General features: G+C 44.6%; 1 protein-coding gene and 1 long non-coding RNA gene across 2 annotated transcripts in view; one reads left to right on the top strand and one right to left on the bottom strand.

Annotated features, from left to right (window-relative positions):
- Positions 1-15952, bottom strand: part of LOC116702639 (thyroid hormone receptor alpha) — a 106541-nt gene that overhangs the window by 84268 nt on the left and 6321 nt on the right. The window lies entirely within an intron of this gene.
- LOC116702643 (uncharacterized) overlaps positions 13061-15952 on the top strand; it is a 16904-nt gene continuing 14012 nt past the window's right edge. Inside the window, exon 1 of the long non-coding RNA XR_004335228.1 lies at positions 13061-13070. This is a non-coding gene — a long non-coding RNA (uncharacterized LOC116702643). The remainder of the gene's footprint in view (positions 13071-15952) is intronic.

Genomic DNA, 15952 nt, shown 5'->3' with positions numbered 1-15952 from the left:
GCATAACATCTAGCGTTGTAGCGTTGACATGTTGCTAGCGGTGGAGCAGAAACTAGCGATGGCGGGTTGCTGGCGTGTCTTTACGTAGTCTTTTTTTTTTGCTTTATACGTGCGATTCCACCGCTCTGATCCCCATTGGCCCGAGTTTGAAAATCTTCCGACACATAACGCAGTTCGCTTCATAAGCATTGTCAGGCACCGACCTTAACCAAGGATACTCGTTGTTTTCAAGCCATTTGTCACTGAACTTGCATTTCCCCATGTTTCTAGACGGATATCAACAATTACTGTATCACCTGCATTCTGCTAGATTACGAATCCCGCGAAATTACAAATCTCACTTACTACGGCCACGCCAACACCCGCCCACGAAGCAGCTTGATTGGTTGGAGTGGTTAAGGTTAGGATAGCCAATTGGTCAGGGGATAGGACATATACAAATGGGGTTATGTTACCGCGACAACGCAGCGCAAAGCCTACCGGGAAAAAATATTTGACAACAGATTGCCTGCATTTTCGCCGTGACATGACACAAACATATTTAGGCCTACCCAATCTTAATTTAAGACAATTTAATGCTTTTTAAGGCCTTAATTTTAGGTAACGTGATTTAAGACTTTTTAAGACTTTTTAAGGACCCGCGGCCACCCTGTTTATATAAAGTAAGATCAACTCCATTTCTGGAATACTGACTCTCCATCTCATATCAATATACAGTTATGATTAATCTATAATGTAGGAAATGTAGCGCAACCATAGCGGCACATTGAGAATGTAACTACATCATATGTAACAGGTGCGCACGTTTGATCACTGTCGAAATGAGAACATTTTATTTACAGTAATCTGGTTATCTTGCGCCAAGTTAAGATGACCTGATTTATTTAATATTTTTTCTTTACTTTTTTGGAAGGACCACAGTGTCCTCAGTCGATCAACCTGATCCTATTTCTTGTCGGTCTTTTTAGCTTAGATACTTTGAAAATGCCTATCTCCTATATGCAAGAAACAGTAAGGGATTTATATAATTTGGGAGACCGTTATACCTTGCCTTTTTTTTCATTGTGGTTCTGTAGGAGCCTGTGTAGTGAACATCTACAACCCCTGTTCATATCTGGATCTGTAAGCACACGCAATTAGTAATAGACACTATAGCCTAATAGATACTTAGCATAGAGAACAGCTTACATAGCTGCTTGTTCGCCTTTTGCAGCTTGGGACTAGATCCCAAAGAACTAACCTGACACTCATGTTCTTGAGTCCAAGAGAGTTCCCCGTTGATCTGTTTGTTTTGGTCCCAGTGTTCCCTCTGGGTTCTTTGTTTGTTAAGAAAAACGGTGAGAGAGGAAGTTCATTCATGAATAAAGACTCACCAATATCCTAATGCCTACTATTGATATTATGGCTTTGTCACACAGCTGCTGGTTATTTAATTATTCCTTATGTATTTTTTTTCTTTCTTCATTTTTTTAATTTTGTAAATTCATTAAAATTTTTATTTCTTCCTCTGAGCCCTCCTTCACTCCTATCACAACCACTCGGACCTACTTTCTCTCCATACATCCTCACGCATTTGAGTAATGCATACATTAATTTATATATTTTGAATAGGGTTACTAAAGATGTAAGTTATAATGTTAAAGAATTTCATAGTCCTCTCAAAAGGAAAAAGCTTCTCCGTCAGCTAAAGCAATCTCAGTGTCAGATAGCATTTCTATAAGAAACGCATTTATCTGACATGGAGCATGAAAAATTAAAGAAATCATGGGCTGAATCAAGAAAGGTGTATCTATTTTGATCCATAAACAAGTCAATTTCAGTTTGGTCACAATCCATAAGGATACAGAGAGAAGATTTATTTTGTTAAATGGCTCCATTGATGCCATGTGTGTGATGCTATGTGTCTTTTATGAATGCTCCAAATGAGGACAACCCAGATTTCCTTAGAAAAGTCTTCAACGTGATTAAACATTACACAGCATAGTTCTGGAGATTTCAATTGGGTTATGGATAAGCAACCGGTCTCCACTACTATGCCCTCTCAAATGAGTAAAACATTAAAATATCAATCTACAGAACTAGGACTTGTGGATGCATGGAAAAGCAAATACCCCAATTGCAGAGACTTTACATTTCATTCACATAGGCATGCATCCTATTCCAGAATCGATTATTTTTTTACCCCCAAGGCTGAACTATACAAAATAGCTGACTTGAAGATTTTACCAATGACCATTTCTAACCATTTAGCTATTGAACTCTCATGAAACATAGGACATAAGTCAACACCTAGACAATGGCGGTTAAATCCATCTCTACTTAATGATAAAGAGTTCATCAACCTCATCACAACAGAACTCAAATTAAATTTTGGCACCAATACCTCCCTAGAAATATCGCCACTTATAATATGGAACTGTGCAAAAGCAAACCTCAGGGGTCGTTTTATCACTTTTGCAAGTGCGAGAGAGAAAAAGACGGATGATAGACAACAGGAACTAGAACAAACAATTATAAAATTGGAACAACAACATAAGCAGAGCTCAAATCCTACTGTCTTAAGATGCACAAAGGGAATACAATGATCTGGTCACTGAAACAATTGAAGGCAATCTAAGGTTCTCCAATCAGAAGAATTATGAGCATGGTCATAGAGCTAGCCAACTATTAGCATTCAGATTGAGAAAGCAGCGGTCGTCAAACATAAAGATGAAATTGCTGTTTAGCTGTTTAGTCTCTAACTCATTGTACAAAATATTGACACCTGCTCTGATGTTAACACACGTCCTTTTTGAAAAATATAAAATTAACTGAATTATCTGAGACAATGGCAAAAAACATAGATGAACCCATTGAGGAGTGGGAGATTAAAGAGAAAATCTCATCACTGAAAAATAATAAAAGTCCAGGACCCAATGGCTACATTAATGAATTGAATTTTTTTTTTTGAGAAATATTGTCCCCCCTTCAACTAAAAGTTAACGGACATATTGGCAAAGAGAGTGAATAAGATCATTGCACAAATTATAAATCCAGACCAAACAGGCTTCATCACAGGGAGATATTATGGTGACAATCTTCACAGATTATTAAATATAATGAGATATTCAAAATCCAGAGGAGGGGAGACGTTACTATTATCACTGGACGCTTATAAAGCATTTGTTTGAGTGTCTTGGCAGTACCTACTCCAAACCCTTAAACAGCTCAGATTTGGTTCAGACTTCATCTAATGGATATAAATACTCAATACTTCCACTGGCTTCAGTCAAAGTTAATGGTCATATTTTGGCAAACTTTGCCTTAGAGCAAGGTTGTAGAAAAGGATGTCCTCTTTCACCCTTATTTGCAATCAGTATTGATGCCTAGCCCAGCTCATCCGAGATGATTGTAATATTAAAGGCATCTCTATCAATGGTGAAGAACATAAATTATCATTGTTTGCTGACGATGTAATAATGTTCTTAAAGGAACCTGCAACAACAATAACACGCTTAAAAAAACCTACTTCTCCAGTATGGATGTTATTTGGGATATAAGGTAATATGGATAAGACTGAAGCTATGGATGTTAATGGCCAAATTCCAATCTCGGTTAAAGACATGACAGTGAGTTAAAATGGACTACTTCAAATTGTTGGGTATTTTTATCCCCCCCATCTAAAGAAAAACTTTATGAAGCTAATTTTAAGAAAATCAAACACGTCAGTGACGATCTAGAGAGATGTTCGACACTTCCTCTATCTCTGATAGGTTGAGTAGAGAGTATACAGATGAACGTATCTATTTCACATACTGTCCATAGAAATTTATAAATTAACATTTGATAGATTAAACAAAATGACCAAGAGTAAAATTTAAAACATTGCAGTTAGCTAAACCAAATGGGGGTGTGGGACTTCCAAACTTTAGATATTACTTCTGGGACGCACAACTGAGACCCATAATTTCTTGGATTAAGAATTTGTAATATAAACGATGGCCTGATATTGAAAAGGGCCACAGTCCAATACCGCTCAAAGTACTGCCCTTTTTAGATGTTAGTCTAAACATCTCTAGTCCATCCCACATATGGGGGGAGTGGGCTAGAGTAACCCTACAAATTTGGAAAGCTGTACAGACTGACAATTTTTTTTGGTTCAACTTCTAGATGTCTGAGGAACATCTGGACAAAGCATCTGCAATTATGTTCTCGGTACCCTTCTTATGGTGAATTCGCAAGTTGAAATCTTGCAAAAGAAGAGACCGACGCATAAGCCGCTGGTTGGAGTTTCGCATATTAGCGAGGAATATTAACGGGTTGTGATCAGTAAACACATTGATAGGCTGTGAGCTAGACCCGAGATAAACCTCAAAGTACTGCAAAGCAAAAAGGAGGGCAAGAGCTTCCTTTTCGATGGTGTTGTAATTAAGCTGATGCTTGTTAAACTTTTTCGAGAAGTAACAGGCAGAATGATCAATCGCCTGATCATCCTCCTGTAGGACCACAGCGCCTGCACCGTAAGCGCTGGCATCAACCTCTTATTTAAAAGGACGCGTAAAACAGGGTGCGACGAGAACAGGAGCACTGCACAGTAATGCCTTGGCAGACTCAAAAGCAGCCTGGCAAGCGGGAGACCAAACAAACTCTTTTAAGGGGCTTACGAGACCCGTGAGACAAACCACCACATTAGTAAAGTTGTGACAAAAACCACGGTAATATCCACACATTCCAAGAAAGTGATGCAATGCTTTCTTGGACTGTGGGACAGGAAAATCAATTATCGCCTGCACCTTTTCAGCTAAAGGACGTACCTGCCCCTGACCCACCTGCTTACCCAAATAGGTAACAGTGGCTCTCCCAAACTCACATTTTGCGAGGTTAAAAGTGAGGGAAGCCTAACGGAGACGACTAAAAATAAGGGACAATGTATTAAGATGGTCAGTCTAGTTGGAGGAATAAGCAACAACATCATCCATATAAGTTTCGCAATTTTCGACACCAGATAAAAGGATGCGCATCAACCGCTGGAACTTAGCGGGCGCATTACGCAATTCGAACGACATGACGGTATACTGGAGAAAAGTATCAGGTGTAACAAAAGCAGATATCTCTGAGGCCCTTGGTGTTAAAGGAACTTGCCAGTAACCTTTTAACAGGTCCAGCTTCGTCACATAATTGGCGGAGCCTACACGGTCTATGCTATCTACCATCCTGGGGAGCGGAAAAGAATCAGGTTTGGTAACGGAATTTACTTTGCGGTAATCATTACAAAAACGAGGAGTACTATCAGGTTTTGGAACTAAAACACAGGGTGAGCTCCACGCACTTACACTGGGAACAGCTAACCCATGCTCAACCAGATAATTCACCTCCTGCTTCATTATAGCTCTTTTCGACGGATTCACTCTATATGCGTGTTGCTTTATGGGTTTGTGGTCCTCCACATCAATGTCATGATACAGGACCGACGTTTGACTAGGATGGTCAGAGAAAAGCAACAAGTTATCCTCAATCAAGTTTACAATATCCGCACGGGCCAAATCAGACAGATGGGACAAAAAGTCCTCCAAGTTACACAATACCTCTGAATTTCTTAAACGAGCGGCCGGCATCAACCCACTTTTCTCGGCCAAACCATCATCACCAAGAAGGTACTGAGGAGCATACACGGACATCATGGGCACAGCGGGAGACGGCGGGGAATCTCTCACTCTGGTAAAGTAATGTTTCAGCATGTTAACATGACATACTCTCGATTTTCTCTTCCGGTCTGTGTAGTCTGTGTCACTGATTTTCCTTATCACGGGCTAACTGACACACATAGTTAAGACGCTCACAAAAAGAACTGACAAAATCAAGCACATTATGCTCAGCTTTTGGCGACTCTGACAACCACTTATCTTTAAAGATGAACTGAACTGAAAAACTAAATTTTGATAACTTGTTGTTTATGATAATTACAAATGAATTACAAAAAAAGGTTGATTAAAAAAATCAATTTAGCTTTTTTTTAAGCAACACAAAAATTGCGTGTGTTAGTATTAGAATGCTGACAATATCGATGACGTCACTGGCACGAAGGTATATAGGCATCGGCTCCATCCATCCATCCATCTTCGACCGCTTATCCGGTGTCGGGTCGCGGGGGCAGCAGCTCCAGTAGGGGACCCCAAACTTCCCTTTCCCGAGCCACATCAACCAGCTCCGACTGGGGGATCCCGAGGCGTTCCCAGGCCAGGTTGGAGATATAATCTCTCCACCTAGTTAGGTCTTCCCCGGGGCCTCCTCCCAGCTGGACGTGCCTGGAACACCTCCCTAGGGAGGCGCCAGGAGGCATCCTTACCAGATGCCCGAACCACCTCAACTGGCTCTTTCGACGCGAAGGAGCAGCGGCTCTACTCCGAGCTCCTCTCGGATGACTGTGCTTCTCACCCTATCTCTAAGGGAGACGCCAGCACCCTCCTGAGGAAACCCATTTCGGCGCGTGTACCCTGGATCTCGTTCTTTCGGTCATGACCCAGCCTTCATGACCATAGGTGAGGTAGGAACAAAAATTGCCCGGTAGATCGAGAGCTTTGCCTTCTGGCTCAGCTCTCTTTTCGTCACAACGGTGCGATAAACGAATGTAATACCGCACCACGCGCTCCGATTCCCGACCAATCACGCTCCATAGTCCCTCACTCGCGAACAAGACCCCAAGGTACTTAAACTCCTTCACTTGGGGTAAGGACTCACTACCTACCCGAAGAAAGCACTCCATCGGTTTCCTGCTGAGAACCATGGCTCAGATTTAGAGGTGCTGATCCTCATCCCAGCCGCTTCACACTCGGCTGCGAACCGATCCAGAGAGTGCTGAAGGTCACAGACCGATGACGCCATCAGGACCACATCATCTGCAAAAAGCAGCGATGAGATCCTAAGCCCACCGAACTGCAACCCCTCCGCCCGACTACGCTCGATATCCTGTCCATAAATATATAAACAGGATTGGTGACAAAGCGCAGCCGGCGGAGGCCAACCCTCACCTGGAACGAGTCCGACTTACTGCCGAGAACCCGGACACAGCTCTCGCTTTGGTCATACAGAGATGGATGGCCCTAAGAAGGGACCCCCTCACTCCATACTCCCGCAGCCTCCCACAGTTTCTCCCGGGGGACCCGGTCATACGCCTTCTCCAGATCACACAAAACACATGTAGAGGTTGGGCATACTCCCAGGCTCCCTCCAGGATCCTTGCCAGAGTAAAGATCTGGTCCGTTGTTCCACGACCAGGACGGAATCCGCATTGTTCCCTTCAATCAGAGGTTCGACTATCGGCGAACCCTCCTTTCCAGCACCTTGGAGTGACTTTACCAGGGAGGTGAGGAGTGTGATACCCTGTAATTGGCACACACCCTCTGGTCCCCTTTTTGAAGAGGGGAACCACCACCCCAGTCTGCCACTCCTTCGGCACCTGTCCCAGACTTCCACGCAAGTTGAAGAGGCGTGTCAACCAGACAGCCCCTCCACACCCAGAGCCTTCAGCATTCTGGACGGATCTCATCAATCCCTGGGGCTTTGCCGCTGTGGAGTTGTTGACTAACTCAGCGACCTCCACCAGGGAAATTGACGATAATCCCCATCATCCTCCAGCTCTGCCTCCACCACAGAGGACGTGTCAGCTGGATTTAGGAGTTCCTAAAGTGCTCCTTCCACCGCTCTATTACCTCCCCAGTTGAGGTCAACAACGTCCCATCCTACTGATACAGCTTGGATGAGTCCCCGCTTCCCCTCCTGAGGGGCGAACGGTTTCCAGAAGCACCTTGGGCCGACCGAAAGTCCTTCTCATGTCTTCTCCGAACTTCTCCCACACCCGCGCTTTGCCTCTGCCACGGCAGAGGCTGCAGCCCTTGGGCCCGTCGGTACCTTGCAACTGCGTCCGGAGTCCCTGGGATAACATATCCGGAAGGCAAGGCAAGGCAAGGCAGCTTTATTTGTATAGCACATTTCAGCAAAAGGCATCAAAGTGCTTTACACAAAATCAGTTAAACAGATAAAACACAAGTAAAAACATGTAAAAATCACAAGCATAAAAACCGGTAAACACATGAATAGACAGTAAAAACAAAGAGAAACATAAAACACAAGATAAAATTTACAGTGCAGCATAAGAAATTTAAAGAAAGATTAGTCATTTAAAGAAAGGCAGCATCAAATAGAAGGTCTTCAGCCTTGATTTAAAAGAACTGAGAGTGCAGCGGGATACAGGTTTCTGGGAGTTTATTCAGATATTGAGGAGCATAGAAACTGAAAGCTGCTTCACCCTGTTTAGTTCTGACTCTGGGGACAGAAAGCAGACCTGTCCCAGATGACCTGAGAGGTCTGGGTGGTTCATAGTGTAGTAGCAGATCAGCAATATATTTTGGACCTAAACCGTAAGTGATTATAAACTAGCAAGAGCTTTGAAATCAATTCTTTGAGACACAGGAAGCCCGTGTAAAGACTTCAGAACTGGAGTGATGTGATCCAGTCTCTGGTCTTAGGAGGACTCGAGCAGCAGCGTTCTGAATCAGCTGCAGCTGTCTGTTGATTTTTTAGGGAGACCTGTAAAGACCCGTTACAGTAGTCAAGTCTACTGAAGATAAGGCATGGACAAGTTTTTCCAAATCCTGTTGACACATAAGTCCTTTAACCCTTTATTATTCTTTAGGTGATATAGGTGACTTTGTAATGTCTAATGGGCTGTAAAGTTCAGGTCTGGTCCATGAGACACCAAGATTCTGGCTTTGTCTGTTGTTTTAACATTGTTGTTTGAAGCTGAGCGCAGACTTTAATCGTTCTCTCTTGCTCCAAAAACAACCACCTCAGTTTTTCCTTCATTTAATTTCAGAAAGTTCTGGCACATCCAGCGTAATTGTTCGATGCACTTAGTCAGTTTTTGTATTGGACTATAGTCCCCTGGCGATAAGGTTATGTAAATTTGTGTCGTCGCATAACTATGGTAACTTATTTTGTTTTTCTCCATAATCTGAGCCAGTGGAAGCATGTAGATGTTTAAACAGAGAGGCCCCAGAATGGAGCCTTGCGGATCCCGCACGTCATATTGTACGCTCAGTGCATAATTACCTATAGACACAAGTAATCCCCTATTCTTTAGGTAGGATCAAACCAGTTTAGTACTGAGCCAGAAAGGCAACGAGTTTTCCAATCGGTCTAGTAGTATGTCATGGTCGACCGTGTCAAATGCAGCACTGAGATCAAGTAATACTAAGATTGAAATTTTGCCATTATCTGTGTTAAGGTGGATGTCATTAAAGACTTTGACAAGAGCCGTTTCAGTGCCGTGGTGTGGTCGGAAACCCGACTGAAAGGTATCAAAACTGTGCTTAGTGACAAGAAATGGTTGAGTTGTGAAAGACTACTTTTTCAATGATTTACTTAAAAACGGAAGTTTGATATTGGCCTATAGGGCTCATTAGTGACTTGTCTAGGTGTTTCTTTTTTAAGAGCGGCTTGATTACTGCCGTTTTCAGGGCCTGTGGAAAGATACCTGAAAGAAGAGATGTGTTCAAATCTGTAGAAGATCAGAAGTCAAACAATTGGAAACATTTTGAAAAGTCCCGTTGGTAGAACATCAAGGAACAGGTCGAGGTTTTCAGATGTTGAATAATGTCCTCCCGGTTTGTATGGTTGATCGTGTGAAATTCTGTCATATTGGAACTATTTTTGCTTGAAAACTGTGACAACACATTCCGGACTTGATATGGAGGCACTGACTGTTTGTCTAATTTTGAATTTTGTCTTTGAAGAAGGAGGCAAAGTCATTGCAGGCCTTGGTAGATAAAGTCAGATGTACTGGTACTGGAGGGTTTGTTAAACTATCAACAGTAGCAACAAAGCACGGGAATTATTATTGTTTCTAGGATATATCAGAGAAAAAAGACCTTCTTGCATTCCTCATTTCCAAATATAAATGGAAGTCTCTCTATAGGAGTTATAATGGACCAGGAGATTTGTTTTTCGCCACCTTCGTTCAGCTTTCTACACTCTTTTTTTCTGTTTCACCAGTAGGACATTTCTCCATGGAGATCTTTTCTTACCAGATACAACTTTGACCTTAGTGGGGCAATGGCATCAATAACATTGTTAATTTTACAGTTGAAATATCTAAAAGCTCACTGACTGTAGCCCAGAGAGGGCTGGTGTGGAGGAGAAAAGCTGAATAAATGTGTCACTGTGTTTTCAGTGATATACGTTTCTGATTATCTTTGTTTGGACACTTTGGGCACAGAGATAGTGCCGTTAAAGAAAACACAGGAATGATCTGGAGAGCAACGTCAGTCACACAAACTTGGAAATGGTCAGACCTTTGGAGACAATCAAGTCCAGAGTGGCCCTTATTGTGGGGTGGCTCCGTCACATGCTGAGTCCAGTCCATAGTTCTCAAAAACACAACACAGCTCTTTGTCCCCCCTGTCCTGGGGGCTGTCAACATGAATGTTAAAATCACCGCAATGATTACACAATCAAAGTTAATGCAGATAATAGACAGCAGTTCAGTGAAGTCATCAATGAAGGTTGCACAATTTAGGTGGCCTGTAGATATTTAGAAACATCTCCTCTTCAGTCGGACGGCTTCCCTGACCACCGGTGTCCACCAGGGTGTTCGTGGGTTACCGCCCCTTGAAGCACCTAAGACCCTAAGACCACAGCTCCCCGCCGCAGCTTCAGCAATGGAAACTTTGAACATTGTCCACTCAGGTTCAATGCCCCCAGCCTCCACAGGGATGCACGAAAAGCTCCGCCGGAGGTGTGAGTTGAAAGTCCGTCGGACAGGGGCCTCCTCCAGACGTTCCCAATTTACCCGCACTACGCGTTTGGGCTTACCAGGTCTGTCCAGAGTCCTCCCCCACCCCCTGACCCAACTCACCACCAGATGGTGATCAGTTGACAGCTCTGCCCCTCTCTTCACCCGAGTGTCCAAAACATACGGCCTCAGATCAGATGAAACGATTATAAAATCGATCACTGACCTTTGGCCTAGGGTGCTCTGGTACCACGTACACTTATGAGCATCCCTATGTTCGAACATGGTGTTTGTTATGGACAATCCATGACTAGCACAGAAGTCCAACAACAAACAACCACTCTGATTCAGATCAGGGAGGCCGTTCCTCCCAATCACGCCTCTCCAAGTATCTCCATCATTGCCCACGTGTGCGTTGAAGTCCCCCAGCAGAACTATGGAGTCCCCTACTGGAGCCCCATACAGGACTCCATTCAAGGTCTCCAAGAAGGCCGAATACTCTGAACTCCTGTTTGGTGCATATGCACAAACAACAGTCAGAGTTTTCCCCCCCATCACCCGCAGGCGTAGGGAGGCGACCCTCTCGTCCACCGGGGTAAACTCCAACGCAGCGGTGCTCAGCCGGGGGCTTGTGAGTATCCCCACACCCGCCCGGCGCCTCACACCCTGGGCAACTCCGGAGTAGGACAGAGTCAAACCCTATCCAGGAGTACGGTTCCAGAACGAGACTGTGCGTAGAGGTAAGCCCCACCAGATCTAACTGGTAACGCTCCACTCCCGCACAAGTTCGGCTCCTCCCACAGAGAGGTGACGTTCCACGTCCCCAGAGCCAGCCTCTGCCGCCCGGGTCTGGTCCGTCGAGGCCCCTGACCTTCGCCGCCACCCATATGGCAGCGCACCCGACCCCAGCGGTTCCTCCCACAGGTGGTGAGCCCATGGGATGGAGATGAGGGTGCCACGTAGCTTCTTCGGGCTGTGCCCGACCGGGCTCCGTGGCAAACCCGGCCACCAGGCGCTCGCTGACGAGCCCGCCGTCTGGGCCTGGCTCCAGACGGGGGCCCCGGGCCTCCTCCGGGCAGGGTCACTCCCTCTCTTCCTCGGTCTCTCATAGGGTTTTTGAACCATTCTTCGTCTGGCCCCTCACCTGAGACCACTTTGCCATGGGAGACCCTACCAGGAGCACAAAGCTCCAGACAACACAGCCCTCAGGTTCATAGGGACACACAAACCTCTCCACCACGATAAGGTGATGGTTCCCCGGACCGATGTAGGCATCGGCTGCAGCACATAATATACACACGAAAAAAAGTAATTTTAATGGCATGGGTTACGCATTTGAGCCTGTGAGGGACAGGCCTGTAGTGTCTGACTACCACCACATGGAGGACAATCAGTTTCAGGCTCCACTGAAGTACAGGATCGCTTGGGGGGGGGAGTGACAGTGACCGGTGTGTGTGGGTGCAGCTTACTGTCATGCACTCTCCTTTATTGTATTCAAGCACATTATGCATTTTAGGAAATATATCATATCATATATGCTTATATATCATGTCCATTCAGAGAAAATTGAAAAACATGGTTAAGGTCCTGTTCGTTTACGAAAATAGAGGCAGATAAATGGAAAATGTAATTGGACGCATTAATCCAATGGGATCGCTTGTTATGTAGGAGAGTTACCCCAGTTTGACCATAGATGCACGGAGGAGTCACGAGTTTTGCAGAGTTGGCAGATTTTTTCTATGGAACTAGCAGCTGTTTCTACATCAACAATGTGCCCTGAGACGGCAAACATCAGCTAGGGTGAGTAGAGGGACGTTGGATTCTGTGGTTTAGTTAGCGGCTAGTAAACGTATTGTTATCGATCTGTGATATCGTCGGAGTCTGGGTTTATTTCTACAGTCTGTGGTCGGAGTGCTAGCTTGGGGAGTTTGTCATAAGAGTGCTGCCATCGTATTTAGCTGCTAGCCCTTTCCCTCGGTTGGATCGTTCTAGCTTGGTGTTGTGTCTCAGTAATCCCCAGTGTGTCAGTCTCTGTTTTGTTGAACGCTATAAAGCGGACACGTTGGGCTTTATTTTTGTAAGTGAATATGTTCGTGTTTTGAGTGACAACAACGTTACACGCAGCCCTTTGCCTAGTAGACTTGATAGTATGATATGAATTCCAACATGGCGGCGCCCATGTAACAAAAACAACGCTTTCAACTTGCCATTTTATCCCTTTTAACAAATTCACCCATTTTAATAATTGTACCAATGAAAAGTAATAAAATACATCTGTTATATCACCATTATTCAAATTCCAGTTCAGTTCATCTTTAAGGAGACGAAGAGGACTGCACACCGTATGACCAAACACCAACTCACAAGGACTGAAACCCAACGATTCTTGTGGAGTCTCACACACAGCGAATAACAGAAGAGGGAGACCTTCATCCCACACTCTGCTGGAATCAAGACATGGATTTTAAGGTTTGGTGGAACCTCTCAAGTGCGCCTGGGGACTCTGGATGGTAAGGACTCAATGTTACATGTTTAACTTTTAGCTCTTTCATCACTTGTGCAAACAGTTTGGACATGAAATTTGTACCTTGGTCACTCTGTATAGTTTTAGTCAAACCAAAAGTTGTAAAGAATTTATTGAGAGCTTTCACAACCGGTTTTGCTCTAAGTGTGCGCAGTGGAATGGCCTCAGGGTACCGCGTTGCTGATTTAGTTTGTGGTAACGGACCCACACAATCTTTCAACACTCTCTCAAACGGCTCACCAAGCACAGGAATCGGATGAAGTTGTGCCGGAGGAACAGTTTGATTGGGCTTTCCCACGACTTGACATGTGTGACAAGTGCGACAATACTTCGTGACGTCAGATTTTAACCCGGGCCAAAAGAAATGGCGCACGGTGATTACGGCGATACGTCTTTTTAACACCCAGGTGTCCAGCTAGGCTGGAGTCATGTGCAAGACTCAAAATTTGGGCACGATAGTCTGTCGGCACAACCACCTGATTTACAACGCGTATCTCACTGAAGTTAGGACTCCACCGTCGCATCAAGACACCGTTGTTCAGGAAAAAAAACAGGCTTGGTGTCGTCCTCAGCAGCTAGAGGACAAACACAAAGTTAGAAACGGATCATTTATCTGAGCATCATTTATCTGAGCATCAATTAACATTCTCGGGTCACATTTAAACTCAGGTCTAGGTCAGCAGGATGAAGATCAACCTTATTGACACATTTAGTTACTTTTTCACACTTTGTTACATTTTCAGTAGCAGGGGACACTGGACAAACAAGCTCATCCTCATCTAATGTAGCCATAAACGACTCAGACAAATCAACAGCTTTACCAAATTTACAAGCCTGTGCTCGCGTAATGGCACACACAGGAAACAAAGATGGCACAGATAAAGCAGAAGAGACAGCGGAGGAGTAGCAAACAGGCGCAACCGAAATGGGATCAGTAATTACTTTGGGCAGAGGAAACACTTTTCCTCCAGCCAGATCGTTACCTAAAATAAACGAAATGCCACTAATTGGAAACTGCGGAAGCACGGCGACCTTCACTTGTCCTGACACAAGTGCTGAATGCAAGTAGATCATATGAAGTGGGGCGTTAAGCTCACTCATTTTAATCCCCCACACTAACAAATCAGAACAACACAACGTTCATTTGAGAGCGGCAGAACACTAGCCAGTATGAACGAATGATAGGCGGCTGTATCTCAAAGAATAGTTACCGGTACTTTATCCGATTCTTTGCCAGTAACAGAAACAAATCCTTGAGTCACAAACGGCTTAAAACGAGGATCAACCTCCGTGAGTACCGCTTCAGTTAAAGACTCGGTGTGTTTTACAGGTGAGGACGTGGCGTTCATGAACCCCACACCTGCAGGATGTTTTAACTGCTTGTGTGGTGCTTTCTTTTTAAGAGCCAGTAAAAACAGCAATCAAATGGCCTGGCTTGTGACAGTAAAAACACTTGCGGCCCTCACCCGCAGCTGGTGAGGTGCTTTTACGCATCATCTTCGGCGACCGATTTCTGCGCTCTGGCAAAACACGTGAACGAAAAATTGCCGGCGTAGAAAAAACACTTTTATGGGTCAAAACAAATTCATCAGCCAGCACAACCGCTTTTGCTACCGATGACTCCTTTTGTTCGTTCAAATAAACCACAATATACCCTTTTTAAATTCTTCGAGCAAGATCATCTCTCTAATCTCCGCCATGGTTTTAACATTACACGCTTGGCACCATTTGTCAAACAGAACACTCTTGTCACGCACAAACTCAACATATGTCTGGTCAGCAGTTTTCTCACTGTTTCTAAATTTCTGTCGATATGCTTCGAGGACCAGATCATAAGCCTGCAACACAATCTTTTTCAATATATTATAGTCAAGACTATCCTCAATAGAAAGATTGGCACAGACCTCCTGAGCTTTCCCCACTAATTTGCACTGGAGGAGAAGGGACCAAAACTCTTTGGGCCAACTCAGGGCAGCCGCTATCCGCTCGAAAACGCTGAAATACGAGTCAACCTCGGACTCACGAAATGGAGGAACTAGAGCAATGTGCCTACTGATGTCAAAAGCCGGAACAGAAACAGTACTGCGGTGACCTTCTTTATTTGGAGGGTAATGCGGAGATCCTCCGTAGTCATGTTACCCAGGAGAGGATCCGTGACCGGCTCAAGTCCCACACCAGCAGCGAGCATGCCAGCAACCCCCGCCATTTTCACCTCCGCCATCGGTGCGTTACCCGCCGCGCTACCTGCAGCAGCAACAGCCGTATCAGCAGCCGGGTCAGGCAAAACGCCCTGCTCCACCAACTCTGCACACAGACACTGTTTAAGCTCTGCCTTATTGGCACTGTAAGACACTTGCACTTCCTAATAATTTGCCACCACCAACAGGTCTGTTTTTTTTACATTTTTCAATTTTAGCCAAAGAAGGTTTCTCCCCCACACACAAAAAAACAACGTCAACCAGAACACGAAACACACACGCCCGAACTTACCCGACAAGAAAGACGGAACGAGCCCCCAATTATGTTACGCCCAGTCTAGGGGTACCTAGGACGCAACACAAATAGGCATAACTTGCCCCATCTTCCCCGTCCCCCAAGCAGCCACAAAATGTAAATGTTGGTCCCAACATATTTATTTGGACACAATTACATATTTCACA

The sequence above is a fragment of the Etheostoma spectabile genome, chromosome 15 (assembly GCF_008692095.1).
Source record: "Etheostoma spectabile isolate EspeVRDwgs_2016 chromosome 15, UIUC_Espe_1.0, whole genome shotgun sequence".
NCBI lineage: Eukaryota > Metazoa > Chordata > Actinopteri > Perciformes > Percidae > Etheostoma > Etheostoma spectabile.
This window is presented reverse-complemented; position numbering and strand designations above follow the sequence as displayed.